General features: G+C 46.8%; 1 protein-coding gene across 1 annotated transcript in view; it reads right to left on the bottom strand.

The window, feature by feature from the left end:
* Positions 1-22,375, bottom strand: part of pou6f2 (POU class 6 homeobox 2) — an 868,195-nt gene that overhangs the window by 129,904 nt on the left and 715,916 nt on the right. The gene's annotated exons all lie outside the window — the stretch shown is intronic.

The following is a 22,375-nucleotide window of genomic DNA, read 5'->3' on the forward strand; positions in this document are numbered from 1 at the left end:
GAGTCAGAAATAATTGAATCATTCCTACCTTCAACTACTTCCATGTCTGTAGGTAAAATATGATCAATGTGAACAAACCTAACCTGTCCATGATCAAACAGCTTGACCAAATATGTGCGAGGACCACATATCTTCACCATTCTTCCAAGTAACCACTTTAACCATTTATGGTGATGGTTCTTCACTCTCACCTTCTGATTTAATTTCACACTTCTCTCTTTTACTCTACATCTATCATGATTCTCTTTCTGTCTTAATTGTGTCTCTTCTACGGACTATGCCAAATTTGGTTTTAACAACGAGAATCTGGTTTGTGGCTGTCGCTTAAGAAACAACTCTGCTGGTGTTCTACCAGTAATTGTATGAGGAGTATTACGATACATAATTAGAAAATTAGCCAATTTGTGGTCCAATGACAACTGTAGTTTCTTTGGATTTGGATCCAGCATCTGTTTGATGAGGGTATGTTTTACAATTTGTAAAGTGCGCTCTGCTGCACCATTTGAAGCAGGGTGGTATGGTGGAACCTTGGTATGTTTCACACCAGTTTTACTCGTGAACTGTGCAAATTCTTCTGAATGAAATTGTGTTCCATTATCAGAAACAATTTCTTCTGGAGGGTCAAATGAAGAAAATAATCTTCGTAAAATGTCTAATGTTTTACTTGTTGTTATTTTCCACATTGGAAACATCTCGACCCACTTCGAATGGCTATCAATCACAATAAACAATTGTTGTCCTTCTAGCTCAGCAAAATCAATATGTAGCCTTTGCCACACACTGGGAGGCCATTTCCATGGCTATAATGGTACTGATGGTGGTTGCTTGCTTACCGATTGACATGTCGTACACTGACTCATGATGTACTCTATGTCTTTATCAAGACCTGTCCACCATAAGTAACTACGTGCAAAACTCTTGGTCAAGCACATTCCCAGGTGCTGGTCATGGAGGTCTCCTAATAATTTGGACCTGAATTTATTTGGTATAACCATTCTTGCACCCCACATGATACAATCTTTAATGACTGATAATTCATTCCTACGAATGAAGAATGGATGAATATCTTTGTCTATTTCCTGGTTTGGCCATCCATTTGCAATATAACCATACGCTTTTGACATAACTGGGTCACGTTTGGTTGCTCTACCAATCTCTTCAGCTCTGACTGGCAGTTCATCAATGTATGAAAAATAGAACACTTCTTCCCTATTGGGTGTAATTTGTGATGGGGAAGGCAATCTAGACATAGCATCAGCATTACTGTGATCAACTGATCGTCTGTATTCAATATTATATGTATATGCTGACAAAATCAAAGCCTATCTCTGCATTCGGGCTGCATGTTGGAACTGGGGACTTTGGATGGAGGATTGCTGTCAGGGGCTTATGGTCCGTAACAATGGTAAACTTATGACCATATAAGTATTTGTGGAACATCGTGACCCCAAAAATGAATGCCAAAGCTTCCTTTTCGATTTGCGCATAATTACTCTCACTGACACTGAGAGTGCATGAAGGAAAAACAATTGGTCTCTCCTCCCCACTACGTAATACATGAGAGATCACTGCCCCAACTCCATATGGAGAGGCATCACATGCTAGCTTAATCGCCTTAGATATGTCATAGTGAACTAACATGGTGCTCCCTACCAATTTGCTTTTGCTCTCCTTGAATGTTGTATCGCATTTTTTTGACCACTTCCAATGGACCTGTTTTTTCAATAGTTCATTCAGTGGATGTAATACTGTAGCCAAATTTGGTAGGAACTACCCATAATAGTTCAAAAGAGCTAAAAATGATCGAAGTTTTGTGACATTCTTGGGAGTGGGTGCATTTCTGATTGCATCCAGCTTTCCCTTGGTTGGATGTAAACCATCTTTGTCTACTCTGTACCCTAAGTACTCCATGGAGTTTTGAAATAACTCACACTTACGAGCAGACACTCGTACTCTGTGCTTCTCTAGCTGTTTGAGGACTTCATTCAATATGTTATTATGAATTTGCCTATTTGGTGCTGAAATTAGTATGTCATTTAAATAACATACTACCCCTTCAATACCTTGCAAAATCTGGTTCATCACCCCTTGGAATATGGCAGGGGTGGAAGACACTCCAAACGGTAACCTATTAAATTGATGTAGGCCGTGATGAGTATTTATAGTCAAGCATGACTCGGACTCCTTATCTAGTTCAAGCTGTAAGTAGGCATTCGTAAGATCCAACTTTGAGAAGATCTGACCACCTATCAGTGTTGTGAACAAATCTTCTACATTTGGCAATGTATTGGGGACATTACCCTCTAGAACCTGGTTTATGGTTACCTTATAATCACCACACAATCTTACTTTACCATCGGACTTAGGTACAACAACAATGGGTATAGCCCAATTACATCGATCTATCTTAGAAATAATGTTCTCAGTCTCAAGTCTTTTGAGTTCTTGCTCAGTTTTCTCCTTGAGTGCAGATGGTACGGAACGTGGCTTGCAGTAAACCGATTTAGCATTCTTCTGTACCCTGACACTCGCCTTGAAGCCTTGGATTGGACTACCTGTTTCGCAGAATACCTTCAGATAATTCTTGATGACATCATCCTTTGATGCAAATCTCATTTCAACACGAAAAATATCACTCCAATCCAGCTTCAGTGATCCCAACCAATTTCTTCCTAGTAAGGCAGGCTTCTCTCTTGCCACTCTGTTAGAGGCAAGCTCTGAAATTGATCCTTGTATTTCATCGGTACAGTGATACGACCTACCACAGGAATGTTCTCTCCCGAGTAGCCTCGCAGCTCTTGGATTTATCCAATGGGAAATCCCGCAATTTGTCGAGGTATAGCGACTCCAGTACTACACTCACGGATGCACCAGTATCGATTTCCATGGGTATTTTGAATCCTGCAACATCTATGTGGATTATGATCCTTTTCGAATTGCTGTCCGTTAACCTCGTGCTCCTGATGATGTTTATCTCTAACATCTCCTCGTACTGTTGTTGTTCTTCCATGCTATGTAGTCTCTGGGGATTTCTACTCATAGCTTTGAAAGCTGGTTTACCCTTCAGTCAGCATGCCTTCGCAAGATGCCTAATTTTCCTGCAGAAGAAACACTCTGCCTTCACATATGGACAACTTTGAGCAATGTTTTGTCTCAGGCACCGATAGCAGGACTTCAATGCTCTGTTACCATTTCCAGTTTCTGTGACTTTGGGCCCCCACCGCCTTTTACTTTGAACCTGTAGGCGATTCACCTCGGTTGTCTGAAGACTGAAAATAGTATAAAATTCTCAGGAATATTGGTCGGCCATGCTCATTGACATAGCTGTCTGATAAGCTAAATCAAAAGTCAAGTTAGGAGTTGTCAATAACTTGCTTCTGATCGCATCATTTTTCATCCCACAAACAAAACAGTCACGCAATGCTCAGCCCTGAAAGTCTCTGAAATTACAGTGAATAGATAACTTCTTTAATACTACAATGTACTCACTGATATTTTCTTCAGCCTTCTGCTTTCAGATTCCGAAACGTTAACTTTCAGCAATTTCTAAAGGCACAAGGCTGTAGTGCTGCTCTAACTTAGTTAGAATCTGGTTCAGAGTTGTATCCTTTGGCTTGTCAGGCACAAGCAAATTTATCAGTGTTTCATACAACTCGGGTGCTGCCTCAGTTAAGAAAATCGCCCTTTTTCGTTCCAACACTGCCCGATTATTGTCTTCATTATCGGGGATTTCGATGATATAATTTGCTGTGAAAAATATTTCTAGCCAATCCACATACGCTTTGAAACTTTCACGGTCACGTTGAAATTCCCCCAAATGCCCTATTACTCCCATAGGCACGGCCATTCTGGACTCTGGCAATTCAAACAAGTGCACTTGTAATTTACCTCAGATTTGTAGCTGTTAATCAAAACAGAGAAGCTCCCAAAGTCTCTCTGTCTGCTGGCTGAATCCTTCACCAACAAAAATTTCACCATTGTTTTATCCGATTAATCCCATTCTCGCCGCCATTTGTAATATTTCTAGAGAGCACACAGCACACACACAGCCTAAGATGGCAGCAGGTTCCAGAAGTCACTTGTCAGGTGACCTGGTCTGTTTATTATTAACAGCACTGGCTGCAGTAACACAGGAGTCCACAGTGTGGAGCTACAGACATTACAGATATATAACAAGTTTTAAGCAAGTACAGAGGCAGTGAAAGGAGGGAATGGGAGAAAAGAAAAAACAGATGGTTTGTGATAGGGTGGCACACACAAGACAGTCACTAAAGGAATGCACAAGGGTGCGTAGTTGATTTCTTGATATCATGTTGGATAGATAGATGTATAAAGTTGAATTGGAAAGTTTGCTTTGTGGTGATTTTTATTTCAGCATTGTGGCCCAGAAGACACTGTGGTGGTCAGTAACAGAGGGAAGGTAAGGTGTGGGACAAATGCTGAAAATGGAATTGGGGTTGTGGTCATGCGGCCACAGGCAGGTGATTCCATCCCGAATATCCCAGTCAGAAAGGGGTTCCCGGGGTTGAATCCTTTCTTCCGCTTCCTCGTCTTCTGCATCTTCCTCTTCTGCATCTTCCTCTTCCCTGTGTGAGTGGATGCTGGAAATCTGAAATAAAAGCAGAAAATGCTGGAAACGCTCAGCAGGTCAGGCAGCATCTTGACCTGAGACATTAACTTTGTTTCTCTCTCTATGGATGCTCTCTGACCTGCTGAGTATTTCCAGCATTTTCTGTCTTCTCAGAAGCCTTACTTTACCATCCGAAGCCTTACAAGCGTCCCACAGCACTCCCTGCACACTTTTAAAACTTTTAACATTAGTTGCACCAAGCAACTACTTCCATAAAATAGCAAAAAAAAACAGTCCAAAAGCTTAAATCCCACTTACCTGAAAGATGTGTGTCCTTTTAAGAAGCACTGACAGCATCTTTGTAGGTCTGGATCACGCACGCTTTTCTGAGCATGCTTAGGATCCGGCAAATAACTCAGCGCAAATGTCAAAGTTTGCAGATGTGGCATGACATCACGCTCTGCTGATTTACATTGTAGGGCTAACGATGTCAACGGCTGTGCTATGTTTCTTACCAAAATGGCAGATGCCGAGTCTTGCGTCGGATGTGGGCAGAGATGAGGCGGCCACCATTTTATTCCCCTAAACGGGCCTTAACGGCCAGCAGTAAGTCTGTGAATTTATAAGCTAATAACAACAATTTGTATTTCAACAGCATCTTTAGTGTAGGAAATCTTGCTTCACAGACGCATAATCAAAAAATAGGCTCTGAACCAAAGAAAGCGATATTATGTAGGGTCAAAGTAGTGGGTTTTAAGGAGGATTTTAAAGGAAGAGAGGAAGATGTAGAGGCAAGGACATTTAGGGAGGGAATTCCAAAGCATTATCAGAGCTGCTGCCATTTAAGGCAGATCTCCATGTTTGTACCCAATACACAAGAACCGTTGCATCTGTGCTTTAATATTCTGTAACAATTCAAATATTCAGACAAAGTAGCAACCGCTACATCACCAAATTTCACTTCGAAGGACTTTCTCATGTACCGAGAGACTTCGAGGAGGCTTTATCGAACAGATACTACCCACTATTACAACAACAACAACTACTACTACTTTACGACAATAACTACTATAACAACAACTTGCAATTATTCAGCACCTTTAATGTAGAAAAGCACCTAAGGTGCTTCACAGCCGCGTTATGAAAGAACAACTGATGCTGAGCCAAGGCAGGAGATATTGGTATAGGAGAATAATAGCTTTGTCAAAGAGATGGGTTTTAAGGAGATTCTTAAAGCTAATAAGTAGATACAAAGATTTTCAATCAGTGGAGAGAAGAAATTGGGGTAACAGAAGGACTGAGAGGGCTGAAGGTATGACCAAAAAGAAGGGTTTTGCAAGGCTTTTGATAGTTGGGAGGGAGTGGTGAAATGGACGGATTCAAGGAGGGAAGTTCAGAGGGTAGGGGTGTAGTGGTTGAAAAATTGACCATCGTGGAGCAGAGGGAGTAGAGAAGAAGGAGTATCGGAGTATCAGAGGATGAAAGCTGTCTTCATCCGACGGCCAAATACATTTCCAATTGGATAGTAATCAGCATCGGGAATTTGGGGTGATTTTCTCCTCCTTAACCTGGGGGAGGATTGTAGCTTTTCTACAGCTGTCCTGGATGACATCACCTAACTCAACCCAGATGAAGGATCGATCCCAGGGTGTTCCTGGGCTGTACAGCTCAGTGAGCTACCAGGAAAGGATTCACACGCAGAGTTAAGCATCATTTACTGGACCACACATGGTGATGTATGGGGAATCTGTGACTTGCCACTGGGACTCAGTGCAAATTCTCCAACTCATTCAGCACTCCGAGTCAGAAGACATGTGTCTCAAGTTGTACCCTGTTTTGGGACACCTACTAATGTACAAATATTCCCAGATATTGTATCAAATGTGCTGACTCAGGTCGTGTGGCCCAACTCTCAGATCAGGAGGATATCCACTTTGGTGGCAAAAACAGGAAGGCAGAATATTATTTGAATGGTGACAGATTAGGAAAAGGGGAGGTGCAACGAGACCTGGGTGTCATGGTACATCAGTCATTGAAAGTTGGCATGCAGGTACAGCAGGCGGTGAAGAAGGCAAATGGCATGTTGGCCTTTATAGCGAGAGGATTTGAGTATAGGAGCAGGGAGGTCTTACTGCAGTTGTACAGGGCCTTGGTGAGGCCACACCTTGAATATTGTGTACAGTTTTGGTCTCCTAATCTGAGGAAGGACATTCTTGCTATTGAGGGACTGTGGCGAAGGTTCACCAGACTGATTCCCGGGATGACAGGACTGACATATGAAGAAAGACTGGATCGACTAGGCTTATATTCACTGGAATTTAGAAGAATGAGAGGGCATCTCATAGAAACATTTAAAATTCTGACGAGATTGGACAGATTAGATGCAAGAAGAATGTTCCCGATGTTGGGGAAGTCCAGAACCAGGGGCCACAGTCTAAGGGTAACGGGTAAGCCATTTAGGACCAAGATGAGGAGAAACTTCTTCGCTTAGAGAATTTTGAACCTGTGGAATTCTCTACCACAGAAAGTTGTACAGGCCAGTTCGTTAGATATATTCCTTACTACTAGGGGGATCAAGGGGTATGGCGAGAAAGCAGGAATGGGGTACTGAAGTTGCCTGTTCAGCCATGAACTCATTGAATGGCGGTGCAGGCTAGAAGGGCCGAATGGCCTACTCCTGCACCTATTTTCTATGTTTCTATATTCAAATACGGCTAAAGGGAGCAAGGGTTATGGAGAAAATGCAAGAATGGGGTACTAAAGTTGCAAAAGTGATCAACCATGATCATATTGAATGATGGTGCAGGCTCAAAGGGCTGAATGGCCTACTCCTGCACCTATTTTCTATGTTTCTACGTTTCTATCTGTTGCCCACAATGAAAGCATCACTGCAACCCAGATTGACATCCCCAGTATGAAAAAGAGCTGATCCACAACCCAGGGCGTGTAGAATCCTAACAATATGTACAAGATTGGTAATGTAGAAATGTTAGAAATATGCCTGCTAGGTGACTACGTGAGTTTAGAAGGTTACTGTTGTGTTCCGAACACAGATGAGACTGCACACAGGGAGGTTAAAGTAACAGTGACCTCAGTCTTTATTAAGACACTCCAGAGTGAGTAACAGGCCTCAGGGGCCAGCTTATATACAGTGCTCCAAAGGGATGCAGGGATCCCTTGGGATTTCAGGGGATGAGCTTCCTGGTGGCGGAACATGGGAGTGCATGCTTTACAGATACACAACATCACTCCCCCCCAAAGTCAAAGTGAAAACTATTTACAAGATGAGGTGGTCGGGAGCCTTTCTTTCCCTGGTGGACCGCCTCGGTACAAATGTCTGTTCTGGTGTGTTGGCTGTGCCCTCGCTGGGTTGGCGTGTTGTTGGCCCTGCAGGGCTGCTGGGTGAGCCTGGCCTTGCTGGGCTGTTGGGCGTGATGGGTTCGATTTCCTGGTCCGGCGTGGTGTCATTGATCCTTTGCGGGCTCGAAAAAGGTGGTGTCTGCTGTGTGTTGTTCAGGGCAGTCTGTGAATCGCAGCCTCATTTGGTCCAGGTGCTTTCTGCAAATTTGTCCATTGTCTAGTTTGACTATAAACACCCTATTCCCTTCTTTAGCTATCACCGTGCCCGCGATCCACTTGGGACCATGTCCATAGTTTAGCACATACACAGGGTCATTCAGATCAATTTCCCGTGACACAGTGGCGCAACCATCGTTTACATTTTGTTGCTGCCGCTTGCTCTCTACCTGATCATGCAGGTTTGGGTGAACCAGCGAGAGTCTGGTTTTAAGTGTCCTTTTCATGAGTAGCTCAGCCAGGGTCACCCCTGTGACCGAGTGGGGTCTCGTACGGTAGCTGAGCAGTACTCGGGACAGGTGGGTTTGGAATGAGCCTTCTGTGACTCGTTTGAGGCTCTGTTTGATTGTTTGTACTTCCCGCTCTGCTTGCCCATTGGAGGCTGGTTTAAACGGGGCCGAGGTGACATGTTTGATCCCATTGCAGGTCATGAATTCTTTAAATTCGGCACTGGTGAAACATGGCCCGTTGTCACTGACCAGTATGTCAGGCAGGCCGTGGGTGGGAAATATAGCCCTAAGGCTTTCAATGGTGGCTGTGGTGGTGCTTCCCGACATTATTTCACATTCAATCCATTTTGAAAAAGCATCCACCACCACCAGGAACATTTTACCGAGAAACGGGCCGCATAGTCGTCATGGATCCTCGACCATGGTCTGGAGGGCCAGAACCACAAACTTAGTGGTGCCTCTCTGAGCACACACGCTGCATTGCCGTACACAAGACTCTAAGTCAGAGTCGATACCGGGTCACCACACGTGGGATCTGGCTATCGCTTTCATCATTACTATACCCAGGTGTGTGCTGTGGAGATCCAAGATGAACGTCTCCCTGCCCTTTTTGGGTAGCACTACGCGGTTACCCCTCAACAGGCAGTCTGCCTGAATGGACAGCTCGTCCTTTTGCCGCTGGAACGGCTTGATTAGCTCTTGCATTTCAACGGGGATGCTGGCCCAGCTCCCATTCAGTACATAGTTTTTTTATGAGTGACAGCAGAGGATCTTGGCTGGTCCAAGTCCTAATCTGGCGGGCCGTGGCAGGTGATTTATCATTTTCAAACGCTTCCATGACCATCAACAAGTCTGCGGGCTGCGCCACCATCAACAAGTTTGCAGGCTGCGCCATTTCCACCCCCGTGGTGGGCAATGGTAGCCGACTGAGAGCATCCGCACAGTTCTCGGTGCCTGGCCTGTGGTGGATGGTATAGTTATACGCTGATAGCACATGCCCACCTTTGTATGTGGGCTGAGGCATTCGTATTTAACCCCTTGTTTTCAGCGAACAGGGATATGAGGGGCTTGTGATCGGTTTCCAGCTCAAATTTGAGGCCAAACAGGTACTGATGCATTTTCTTTACCCTGAACACACACGCTAATGCCTCTTTCTCAATCATGCTGTAGGCCCTCTCGTCCTTAGACAAGCTCCTGGAAGCATAGGTGACAGGTTGCAACTTCCCCGCAACGTTAGCTTGTTGTAATACACGCCCGACTCCGTACGACGACGCATTATATGCTAGCACGAGTCTTTTACACAGGTTATACAATACAAGCAGCTTGTTGAAGCATAAACTGTTTCTGGCTTTCTCAAATGCAATTACTTGTTTTTTTTCCCCATACCCAGTTCTCACCTTTACGCAATAACGCATGTAGGGGCTCTAAGAGGGTGCTTAACCCCAGTAGGAAGTTGCCAAAATAGCTGAGGAGTCCCAGGAACGACCGCAGCTCCGTGACGTTCTGTGGCCTGGGCGCGTTCCTGATAGCCTCTGTCTTGGCGTCTGTGGGCCGAATGCCATCCACTGCAATCTTTCTCCCCAAAAACTCCACTTCTGTTGCCATGAAGATGCATTTCGACCTCTTCAGCCGCAGCCCTACACGATCCAGTCGCTGGAGGACCTCATCCAGGTTTTGTAGGTGCTCGACGGTGTCCCGACCCATGACCAATATGTCGTCCTGAAAAACTACCATGCGTAGTACTGACTTGAGTAGATTCTCCATGTTTCTCTGGAAGATCAAATTCCAAACGGGCATCTGTTGTAGCTGAACAGTCTCTTGTGCGTGTTGATGCAGGTGAGGCCCTTCAAAGACTCCTCCAGCTCCTGCATCATGTAGGCCGAAGTCAGGTCGAGCTTGGTGAACGTCTTGCCTCCTGCCAGCCTCGCAAATAGGTCGTCTGCCTTAGGTAGTGGACATTGGTCCTGTAGCGAAAAACGATTAATAGTTACTTTATAATCGCTTCAAATCCTGACCGTGCCATCACTTTTGAGTACTGAAACAATTGGGCTGGCCCACTCGCTGAATTCCACTGGGGAAATGATGCCCTCGCGTTGTGGTCTGTCCAGTTCGATTTCCACTCTCTCCCTCATCATGTGAGGTACCGCTCACGCCTTGTTGGGAATGGGTCATGCCTCTGGACCAAGTGGATCCACACCTTCACCCCGGAAAGTTTCCAATGCCTGGCTCAAAAAGGGAAGGAAATTTGTTAAGAATCTGGGTAAATGAGACCTCATCGACATGTGATAGCGCTCGGATGTCATCCCAGTTCCAGCTCCTTCCAAGCAGTGTGGGGCCATCGCCCGGAACAATCCAGAGTGGCAGTTCGTGCACCGTGCCCTCATAGGTGACCTTGACCATGGCGCTGCCCAGGAGAGTGATAAGCTCTTTGGTGTATGTTCTCAGTTTCGTGTGGATGGGGCTCAGGGCTGGTCTGAGTGCCTTGTTGCACCACAGTCTCTCAAACATCTTTTTACTCATGATGGATTGGCTAGCGCCAGTGCCCAGTTCCATGGCTACGGGTAAGCCATTCAATTTTACGTTTAGCATTATAGGTGGACATTTCGTTGAAAATGTGTGCACCCCGTGTACTTCAGCATCTGCCTCTTCTCTCTGAGGCTCAAAATTCCTTTGGTCCACCATGGACCGATCTTCCTCTGCCACGTGGCGGTTAGCAGGCTTTGCAGAGCTTGCAGCTCGTTTGCAAGCTCGTTGGAGATGCCCCATTGTTCCACAGCTCTTGCAAATATACCCTTTGAAGTGGCATGAATAGGCTGAATGGAAGCCTCCACAACGCCAACAAGGTGTGAATTGCCTTGCATTCATCCTTTGTTGCGGATTCTGAGTCATCTGGGTCACCTGAGGCCTGCTGGCAGTTGCAGACTCGTGGTTTCTGCCCTGTACATTTCTGCTCGCAAACACAGTTCCAGTTAATTTATGAACATTGCTAGCACTTGTGTGCTGAGAGATTTGTTTGGTGTTATCACTGGTGGACATAAACGCCTGTGCTATCGCAATGGCCTTACTGAGGGTCGTTGTCTTTACAGTCAAAAATTTTTGTAGGATGGTCTCGTGTCCAATGCCTAGTACAAAAAAGTCTCTGAGCATTTGCTCCAGGTAGCCATCAAATTCATAATGTCCTGCAAGTCGCCTTAGCTCGGCGACGTAGCTCGCCACTTCCTGACCTTCAGATCGCTGGTACGTATAGAACCGATACCTCGCCATCAGCACGCGCTCCCTCGGGTTAAGATGCTTCCGAACCAGTGTACACAGCTCCTCATACGACTTATCTGTGGGTTTCACCGGAGCCAGAAGATTCTTCATGAGGTTGTAGGTCGGTGCCCCGCAGACCGTGAGGAGGACCGCTCTCCTTTTTGCAGCCCTTCCTTCTCCGTCCAGCTCATTGGCTACAAAGTACTGGTCTAACCATTCAACATAGGCTTCCCAGTCCTCACCCTCTGAGAATTTCTCCAGGATGCCCACAATTTGCTGCATCTTTGCATTGGATTTGTGTACTTGTCGCCAGTTGTTGTGTTCCTAATACAGATGAGACTGCACACAGGGAGGTTAAAGTAACAGTGACCTCAGTCTTTATAAAGACACTCCAGATTGAGTAACAGGCCTTAGGAGCCGGCTTATATACAGTGCTCTCAAGGGATGCTAGGATCCCTTGGGACTTTAGGGGATGCACTCCCTGGTGGCGGAACATGGGAGTGCATGCTTTACAGATACACAACAGTTACCTCAAGGTACATCTGAGCTCTATGGTCGGACTGGCCAAGATTTTCGTCTTTGTGGGTGACAGAGGTATATACCATAGAGCCAGTGGATTAAATCCATGTTCCCATTAATGTGCAGGTATCTCAAGTTGCTGATACTAACAGATCTTGGTATTCTGATACAGGATTAATCCACCAATGAGGTGAAGGTATTCCAAACCTTTCCAAACCTCCAGGTCCACAGACTTCAAACAAGACATACTGTCAAGAAAGAAATCTAAAGGGGCGAAATTGCCCTGTGCCCCAATTGGGGGCGGTAACCTTCTGGGGCCAGGATGTTTAGTGCCCCATGCTGAAGTGTCCCACCCCCGCCGCGGAATTGCCCTTATCGCCCCTCAAAGGAAGCGGAGTGCAATCCCGCGCGCTCCACTTCCTTTGGGGGCGGTAACCGGGGCGCTACTGGGGCGCTGAACGAAGTGCTATGTGGATGCTCCGTGTCGTGCTGATGCACTTCGATTAAAGGGGAAGGCCGCTGCGCACTCTGCATGGCCTCTGTTGGCCTCCACTAGGCCACCAAGGCATCGTGCGAGCTGCCAGGACCTGATGATGCAGAGAATTTGTGCCAGAACTAACAAAGGTTCAAGCTCCTTATCAGCGATAAACCAGTGAGAGAGATGCTATGCCTCAGCAGTAATACCCATACACAATGTGAACCCCTGGTGGTGTGAGTTTATAAGAGAAATGTAGGAGAAGATGCTTCAGCTCTGAGTACAAAACCTTTTATCCACGAGCAATGCCATGGGACAACAATGCATGGGTCCATCGATGGAATGGAAATGGATACTTAAAAGTTGTTTTATCAAGAATTCTTTCTGAAGTGGTATTTGAGAATGAAGTGGTGCTATGTTACAAAACTCAACTCACTTTATTGCATGTCTGAGAGACACTGACCATTGTAAGATAGTGCTGCACATAAATGGCATGCTGAAATATTAAATGCTCTCACAAGATTGCCAATCAACTGTGAAAAGAGTTTAAAATTCAATTAGCTTCATTAAAATAAAAACAATCTATTAAAATAGTTCCATAATTGATGAAGTAAATTACTACAGCATATTTTTTGTTTCATATTAGATTGAATTATCTTCAAAAATTATATTAGGATTTTTAAATATTAAAGTGTTTGTATGAATTTCCTTTGTCTGCTAATTTAAAAGAGATGCTAGCCCATTTTAAATAAATATGTCAAATATATAAATACATATGTACATCAAAATCAGAGGAACTTATTTCAAGTATAAGAAATTATCGGCACAATGTCGCTTTAAACTTTTCTATTTGTGAACGATGCATAAATCACAGCTAAACGTATTTGTATCCATTTTTTTTGTCTTGTGTACAGGTAATCCATTTTTCACTAGCTTACATTTGTCATGTTGTCACTTCCCACAAACTTGGTTTACAGTTTCTCAGCTCTTGCTCCAAATTGCACTGAAGCACGATCGCCAGTATACAAAGGTAGCGAGAAACATGCATCAATTTGACATAAACTATGCAGATGCAGTGTATCATTATACATATAAACAAGTTTCTTTTATAACTCCATGAGCTTAGGTGTTTAATAAACATCACGTAAACATCTAATAGCATTTACAGTTGAAGAAATTTCCACTTTGCCACAATCATATAAGGATATCATTCAAGTAATACAAATATACAACAGATAATGCATGATCAGAGAGAAAGTTCTAGGCAGATGGCGTCGGTCTACAACCTATCTGGGTCTGTATTTGTTTGCTTTTAGATTCCGCTGTGTAATTATAGTTTCACGAGTTGTTTTTAACAAACTATTTATCCTGTTTTTTTACACTCACTCTTATTTTTCACGATCAATTCCATATTTCAGGGGTTAAATTGGATAGCCCCCAGAAACGGGCACGGAGGATTGCAATGTGCAATTACCCCGCGCCAGTTCGATGCTGGTGCTGGGAGTCCATTGTGATCTGACACACTTCCCTCTCTCTTGCAGGAGAAAGTGGTGCATAACCCAAGGCAGCAGGAACCAACCAGAAGGGGAGAGGCGCACTGCATGCTCTAACCTCCATGGAGGAGACGGTGCTGCCCATTACTAGAAAGGCCATTGCTGAGGTCATGGCCAGCGGCGGGGCTGAATCCATTGAAAATGACGGTATCCTCATACCAAATCCTCCTTCTCACATCCCACTTACCTCATCCCACAATATCTTCTGATTTACAAGCTGCAGATGGTGTAATCTTCCCTTCTCCCCTCATCACAACCTTACCCTTGTGCCTTTATCTTTCAGATACTCAAGAATTGAAACCTGAGCAGGCAGTGGAGGAAGACCAAGAAGACAGTGATGATAAAGACACACTTAATTACACACTTGCAGCGACCAGCTCAGATACTGACACTGCGCATATCTTAGAGGATAACATAGAGGCGGGATCTGCACGTGGTGAGACACTGGGCACAGATGTTCTGCAGCAAGGGCAGGGGGAAAGGGTACCACAGGTGACAACTCAGATGAGGACTGCGATACGCCAGGTTACAAAAGAAAACTGATGGGTGTACACAACAAAATGCTTGGTGCATTGGGAAGCCGGCCAGAAAGCCTGCGATCAATGTCAAGGAGCATGGAGGAGTCCGGCAACAACTTGGCAAAGGGTTTTGAGCAGAGCTTGGAGCTCATCCTTTCAAACATGGAACTAGTTTCCAACTCCATCAGCACAGTTGTGGACCCACCCATGATGCAGCGTCTGGTGGCCGATGTCTCCGCTTTCATTGTAGTTCGAGCAATTTCTGAGTGCTGCAGTGGTGGTTCAGACAAATGTCATGCAAGTTCAGACTGCTGCCATCATGGCTGTGGATTACAGTGTCCAAATTTTGCTGGATGTCACAGCATTCCAGCAATCTGTCCTCCAACAGATTATTAGAATTGCTGAGGCACCACCCCTGGGGGAGTGGCAGTGGCTCCATGGAGCACAAACCTGCTGTCCTCGTTCATGATGATAACATTCATACTCCCATCCCTGCTATTCCGCCAGTGCCCTTGCTGTTGCCTGTCAGCCATCCAGCCTAGAGTGCTGCCTCCCATGCTGAGATGGTGCAGTCTGAAGTTGCTTAAGGTCGTCCTCCAAGCCCATCTGCAGCCTCCTCCCCTGAAATTCAACAGCCTTCCACCAGCCATGCTGCAGCCACTGGGGTAGCACGCCCCAAGCCTGCGAGCACCATCGGAGTGGGCCGGGGAGTGGGGGGAGCGACGTGGAGATCTAGCCCAGCAGTCTGGGTGGCCCCCGGCCTGCGATCACCATCGGAGTGGGCCGGGGAGTGGGGGGAGCGGCGTGGAGATCTAGCCCAGCAGTCTGGGTGGCCCCCAGCCTGCGATCACCATCGGAGTGAGCCGGGGAGTGGGGGGAGCGGTGTGGAGATCTAGCCCAGCAGTCTGGGTGGCCCCCGGCCTGCGATCACCATCGGAGTGGGCCGGGGAGTGGGGGGAGCAGTGTGGAGATCTAGCCCAGCAGTCTGGGTGGCCCCCGGCCTGCGATCACCATCGGAGTGGGCCGGGGAGTGGGGGGAGCAGCGTGGAGGTCTAGCCCAGCAGTCTGGGTGGCCCCCGGCCTGCGATCACCATCGGAGTGGGCCGGGGAGCGGGGGGAGCGGCGTGGAGATCTAGCCCAGCAGTCTGGGTGGCCCCCGGCCTGCGATCACCATCGGAGCGGGCCGGGGAGCGGGGGGAGCGGCGTGGAGGTCTAGCCCAGCAGTCTGGGTGGCCCCCGGCCTGCGAGCACCATCGGAGCGGGCCGGGGAGCAGAGGGAGCAGTGTGGAGGTCTAGCCCAGCAGTCTGGGTGGCCCCCGGCCTGCGATCACCATCGGAGTGAGCCGGGGAGTGGGGGGAGCGGCGTGGAGGTCTAGCCCAGCAGTCTGGGTGGCCCCCGGCCTGCGATCACCATCGGAGCGGGCCGGGGAGCAGAGGGAGCGACGTGGAGATCTAGCCCAGCGGTCTGGGTGGCCCCCGGCCTGCGAGCACCATCGGAGCGGGCCGGGGAGCAGAGGGAGCAGTGTGGAGGTCTAGCCCAGCAGTCTGGGTGGCCCCCGGCCTGCGAGCACCATCGGAGTGGGGCGGGGAGTGGGGGGAGCGGCGTGGAGATCTAGCCCAGCAGTCTGGGTGGCCCCCGGCCTGCGATCACCATCGGAGCGGGCCGGGGAGCAGAGGGAGCGACGTGGAGATCTAGCCCAGCGGTCTGGGTGGCCCCCGGCCTGCGAGCACCATCGGAGCGGGCCGGGGAGCAGAGGGAGCAGTGTGGAGGTCTAGCCCAGCAGTCTGGGTGGCCCCCGGCCTGCGAGCACCATCGGAGTGGGGCGGGGAGTGGGGGGAGCGGCGTGGAGATCTAGCCCAGCAGTCTGGGTGGCCCCCGGCCTGCGATCACCATCGGAGTGGGCCGGGGAGTGGGGGGAGCAGCGTGGAGGTCTAGCCCAGCAGTCTGGGTGGCCCCCGGCCTGCGAGCACCATCGGAGCGGGCCGGGGAGCAGAGGGAGCAGTGTGGAGGCATACCACTCCAGGGAGCAGCACGTGCTGCAGCAAGCGAGCAACGGCAGTGAAGAGTGACGTCATCAAGGTCCAGATCGGTGATTGGAGGGCGAGCAGGTACAGCAGGAGCGGCGAGGTCAGGGCGAAGGAGTGGCTAGGTCGGGACGAAGGAGTGGCGAGAGATTGTAGAGGGATGTGATCGGAGTCCAGGAGAGGCGTGAGTTCAGGGCCCAGAAGGGGCGAGGACCCAGGGGCAGCACGGACCAGCCCAGACTGCAATATGTGTGTGCACTAGGTCCGTGCAGCAGAGCAGGTCTCCAGTCGTCTTGGTTAATCCTTGCTACTGGAATAAGACCTAGCTCTGTCAAGCCCGTGTGGTGGCTGGTGTGCAATGGTCACCATACGTTAAAAAAAATCCAAGCATAGGCATTTTCCACCCTTCAAGATTTAGTTCGAACCTGGAATTTTAGGTCCATCATTGAAACACCTGTGAATTTTTTAACGTGGAAGCAAGTCATCCTTGATTCGAGGGACTGCCTATGATCGTGATGATTCCAGAGGAGCACAAGGATAGGCAAAGACACACGCAAGACAGGCACTAAGGGAATGCACAAGGGTGATTGGTTTAAGTTTGTATTCAATGTTGCATGATTTAATTTATAAATTTGGTTTGGAATGTTTATATTGCGTTGGCTTTTATTTTTGCATTGTGGTCAAGAGGACGATGTGATGGTCAGTGACAGTAAGGAGTGTGGGACTGTTGGTGAACAGGGAATTGGGGTTGAGGTTAATTGTATGGCACCTGAATTAGTTCTTCACATACAGCCCGGGCAGAAAGTTCTGTCTAGGTTGCAGATTCCCTTTCTCTTCCTCCTCTTCCGCCTCCTCCTCTTCTATGTCTTCCTCCTCCTCCTCATGATCCTGCTCCTCAGCTGATAGGTGGTCGCAAAGGCTGTCCCCTCATGATTGCAAGGTTGTGCAGCATGCAGCATACCATCACGAGACCCGCTCAGCCGAGTACTGCAGGGCTCCTCCCGAGTGGTCCAGGCAGCGGAATCATTGCTTCAGCATACCAATGGTCTGTTCTATCACATTTCTTGTGGCAGCATGGCTCATATTGTATGCATGCTGCCCATGTGGGTGTGGGTTACGAACTGGTCATGAGCCATGTCATCAGTAGATAGCACTTGTCATTCAGTAGCCACCCCTTGGTTTGCTGTGGTGGCTGAAAGACAGCTTGCATAGTGGACTGCCGCAGGATGAAGGCATCGTGACTGCTGCCAGGATACTGAGCATGATGCACTGCCTATGGTCACACACCAGCTGGACATTGAAAGAATGAAATCCCTTTCGGTTCTGGTACATGGCAGAGTTGGCATGCGGCACCCGCAAAGTGATATGCATGCAGTCAATGTCACCCTGCACCATGGGGCAGCCTGCAAACCTTGCAAACCCTTGAGCTTGCTCTGTCTGCTTGTCTTTGGCAAGAGGGAATGAAATGAAGCTGTCTCTCTTTGAATAGAGAGCCTCAGTGCAACAGTATACTGCAAACCGCAAGATGCTGCTAATATCTCCAACACCAGCCTGGCAAAAGCCAGATACATAAACGTTCATAACCACAGTCACCTTCACAGCCACTGGCAATGTGGTCCTTGACCTGATCTGAGGTTGGAATTGTGGCTGCAGCAATTGGCAGATTTCAATGAGGAACTCCTTAGTGAGGCGCAGACGGTTCAAACATTGGTCGCCGCTAAGGTTCAGGAAGGAGAATTGTTCCCTGAACACCCTGGATGGACATGGGCTCCTGATGAGAGCACTCTCCCCATCCTCCTCTCTCTTTGAGCAGCTTGTCCTGCTCTGTGTGGTCTCTGCTCATTCTCCCAGTCCAGCTCAATGCCAAAAGGAAAGTCTACTAGCGCACCCATGAATGGGAGCAACTGGTTTGTGCAGAAGCCTTGAAGTCAGCAAAAAAGTACTTCAGCATCTGCCATACCACTTCCTGTAGACGTTTGAAACAACAATGGAAAGCACCCAAACTGTGTAGAATTGTGGCAACAGCTAGAAGAAATCAACCAGCAACTAACCTGTAAGTAGTTGCTGATCCCTTTAAATAGCACTGGTGGGGTTTGTTTCCTGCTGCTTACTGCATGTTCAACTGTGCTGGAGTGTGGAGCTTCAAAAATGGCAACGCTGGCGTCAAATCAGCATTGCACATTGACGAACGTCTTCCTGCTCTGCATACTTCCGGTGTATATTAATTGCGCGCGCTAAGATGGTGTCCCGCGTGCTCCATGTCGGAAATGTGCATGCGCCACGAACACCATTTTAGATCCTTAATGGCATTCGTAGCACTCAAAAATCAGGTGCTTTCAAGCCCAATTTCTCACCCATAGTGTCAGCCGTGGCTAAGTGATAGCACTCTCGCTTCTGAGTCAGAAGTTTATGGGACCAAGTCCACACTCCAGTGACTTGAACATATATCCTAGGCTGACACTTCAGTATTGCACTGTTGGAGATGCTGTCTTTTGGATGAGATGTTAAATCGAGGCCCCATCAGCTCTTTCAATTGGACGTAAAAGATCCCATGCCATGGCACTATTTCTAAGAAGAGTAGGGAAGCTCTCTACGGTGGCCTGGCCAATATTTATCCGTCAATCAACATCACTAAAAAAAGATTATCTGGTCATTATCACACTCCTGTTTGTGGGAGCTTGCTGCACTCAAAATGGCTGCTGCCTTTCCCTACATGACAACAGTGACTACACTTCCAACGTACTTCATTGGCTGTAAAGCTCTTTGTGACATCCTGAGGTCATGAAAGATGCTACGTAAATACAAGTTCTTTCTTTTCTTTGAAGGACATAAAAAAATACATACTCCCAGGCCTTTGCGATGGATACAAGTGTGATTGTGTAAGAGTAGTCTTTGCTCACAACCAAATTTCTCCTTCTTTCCTGTCTAGTCTTCAGTACACACCTCCCCTAATCAGCCACTTACTGTAAGCATGAATCTGCATCATATCTCCATGTCTCATCTACAGACTAGTACTGCTTTATTTTACACAAGTGTCAGCTTGGTTCAGTGGTTAACACTCTCTGGGCTAGAAATTGGGCTTTTGGTGATAGCAGTATTTTTTCAGCATTTATCGCCAAAAATACCGCTAATCACTCCGCCAATTTTTAAAGGCCTAAAATTGGCAAAAAAATGCACCCAGTGGTAAAAATTGACGTTGCACAGCGGAGACTGCGGTCCTCGCCAACTTTAGTCCAAGGCCGATTACTGCTAAAAGACAGGCCCTGGGAGAGGGAAAAACACTAAAAAAAATTGCAAAAAACAAAAAATAAAAAATCGCAAAACATTCACAAGACACTTAACTAGCGAATCACTGAAAAAGAATTTAAAAATAAAAACCTTAACTTATCTTTTTTTCAGGTCTTCAGACTTACTGCTGTTTTCGGGGCTACGACGTAGACTTTTCTCGGGAGTGTTTACTCACCAAGAATACAGGTGTGCCGAAGGGCCAACTTAAAGCAATAGCACTTTTTATCGTCCTGCACGATGGCGGTCCGCTTTTCAGCAGTTTTTCAAAATCGCCAGCGCAAGACTGGCCAATTTACCCGATCACCTTTTTCCACCAAAAACGCCGAATTATTGCCAAAGAAACGAGCGCAAGGCTGGCCAATTTCCAGCCCACTGAGTCAGAAGGATCAAGCCCCATTCCAAGATATAATCTAGGCTGACACTTAAGTGCAGTGGTGACGGAGTGCGGCACTATCAGAGGTGCCAACTTTTAGATGAGACATTAAACTGAGGTAAACAATCCCATGGCACTATTCAAAGAAGAGCAGTCAGTTCTCCAAATGTCTTCCTTCCACCAACACCACAAATAAACCAGAGCAACTGATCTTTCAAGTCATTTGCTGTCAGTAGGATCTTAAAGGCTGCAACTGGCTACATAACTATAAAGACTGCACTTCTAAAGTAATTCTAAAGTAAAGCCCTTTGGGACCAGGGAGTTCTCCTGCTCTCCTGGCCAACGTTTATCCCTCACCCAACATCACCAAAAACATATTGTTTGGTCATTGATTTCATTGCTGCTCCTCTGTGGTAATGCTCATGACTTATCTTATGCCCTTCTTTAAATTATGCAACTTCTTTCAGATCTCCTGGTAGGAGCTCCAGGTAGTTGAGACGGAGTTCACTCTTTCACAACAAATTACCGCACTTGTTCCCTCCATACCATAGCTCAGGCTCGTGCTCTCGCAGAAATAAAACTTTGACATCCCTTTACAGAGGTTTCCAGCACATGTGGAACATTGTCCTTAACTAAATAAGGCTCTTCTCAATTGTCATCTATTCATCACCCACAAATATACACTCCACACCTGCATTAATGGACTTTTTGACATTAAGTGGTTCATTAGATGCTTAAGATGTGTTAAAGAATCAATACTGCAGCGGTATCCTGGTTGGCTGCTATTTTTCAATACTAATAATGAAAGTGCACTCTCAATATTTTCCCACTTCAAGACTGCACCTTCCTGTGAATTTGTTAGTAATTTACTTGTTCATAATTACGATGAAAACTGGTCATTCTTCTCATGATCTTGCCCACAATACTGAAATTATTTTTATCCAAATTAAATAAATCTGCTGCCAGCAATGTAAGTTGGGGCTTCACTTTCTCCGATCCATCTTTGTAAATGTCTCCCTCTCGGCTACATCCTTCATATTGTGGAGCATTCTTTGAATGCGAGGCTGTATGGGGATTCTGATCCAAGTTATCTACATATTGAATATGTTACCAAGCTGGCAGAAGTTACTCAAAAGCAGTGTGCTTCTATTTTCCCTGTGTCTCTTTATCCGAGGAGGCATCTGCTTTATGTCGAGACAATCTGATTGAGATCAGGAACTCATTGGGGTGGATTCTGCCCATCTGGTACACAGGCGCCCAGCTGGTGGGTGGCCCGGTCCATTTTTGAGGGCTGGCGGTCTGCGGGTGGAAAACCAGTGCTCCACAGTATCAGACTGCCGGGTCTAGGTCCTTTGTATGATTTGCACATTAAAAGGGCACTCAGCTGCCCAGTGGTAGCCCCTTGTTAATATAGTGTTGGCCACACTGTGGGCAGGAATGGGACAATAAGTCACACCACACCATTTTTGGGGTACTATCGCCCCATTTCCACCTGGTGGGAAGCCTGAAAATCTCCCCCATCGTTTGGAGAGATGAAAAGGCAAATTTCACCTCATAGAGCAGTATGATAGTGGACTGATATGCTGACGTGGGATAGAAAGTAACGTACTGCAGATGCTGGAAAATTGAAATAATGGGACGAATTTTGCTCTGAATAGCATCCAAATAGTGCAGCGCCTTCTATCGGACGCCTGGGATCTGTGTGAACAGGACAAGCAACTCTGTATCTCCTTAACCAATCAGATTAAAGCAGCGCAGTTAATGAGTAGTACAGTCTGAACCAGGAAGTGCCACTTAGAATAGTGGATTCAATGTCAAATCAGGTGCAGAAAATGAAATAAAGAGAGGGAAATAAACATTGGATAAAGAGAGGGAGAGAAAAAGGACAAAGAAAAAGTAATTAAAAAAAAATCTACAACAATAAAAAGGCAAAGTAATGAGACTCTACAATTGTAAAGTAAATTTTGGCAGTAATTAAGACCTATCATGCTGTTAA

Source organism: Pristiophorus japonicus, chromosome 1, assembly GCF_044704955.1.
Source record: "Pristiophorus japonicus isolate sPriJap1 chromosome 1, sPriJap1.hap1, whole genome shotgun sequence".
Taxonomy (NCBI): Eukaryota; Metazoa; Chordata; class Chondrichthyes; family Pristiophoridae; genus Pristiophorus; species Pristiophorus japonicus.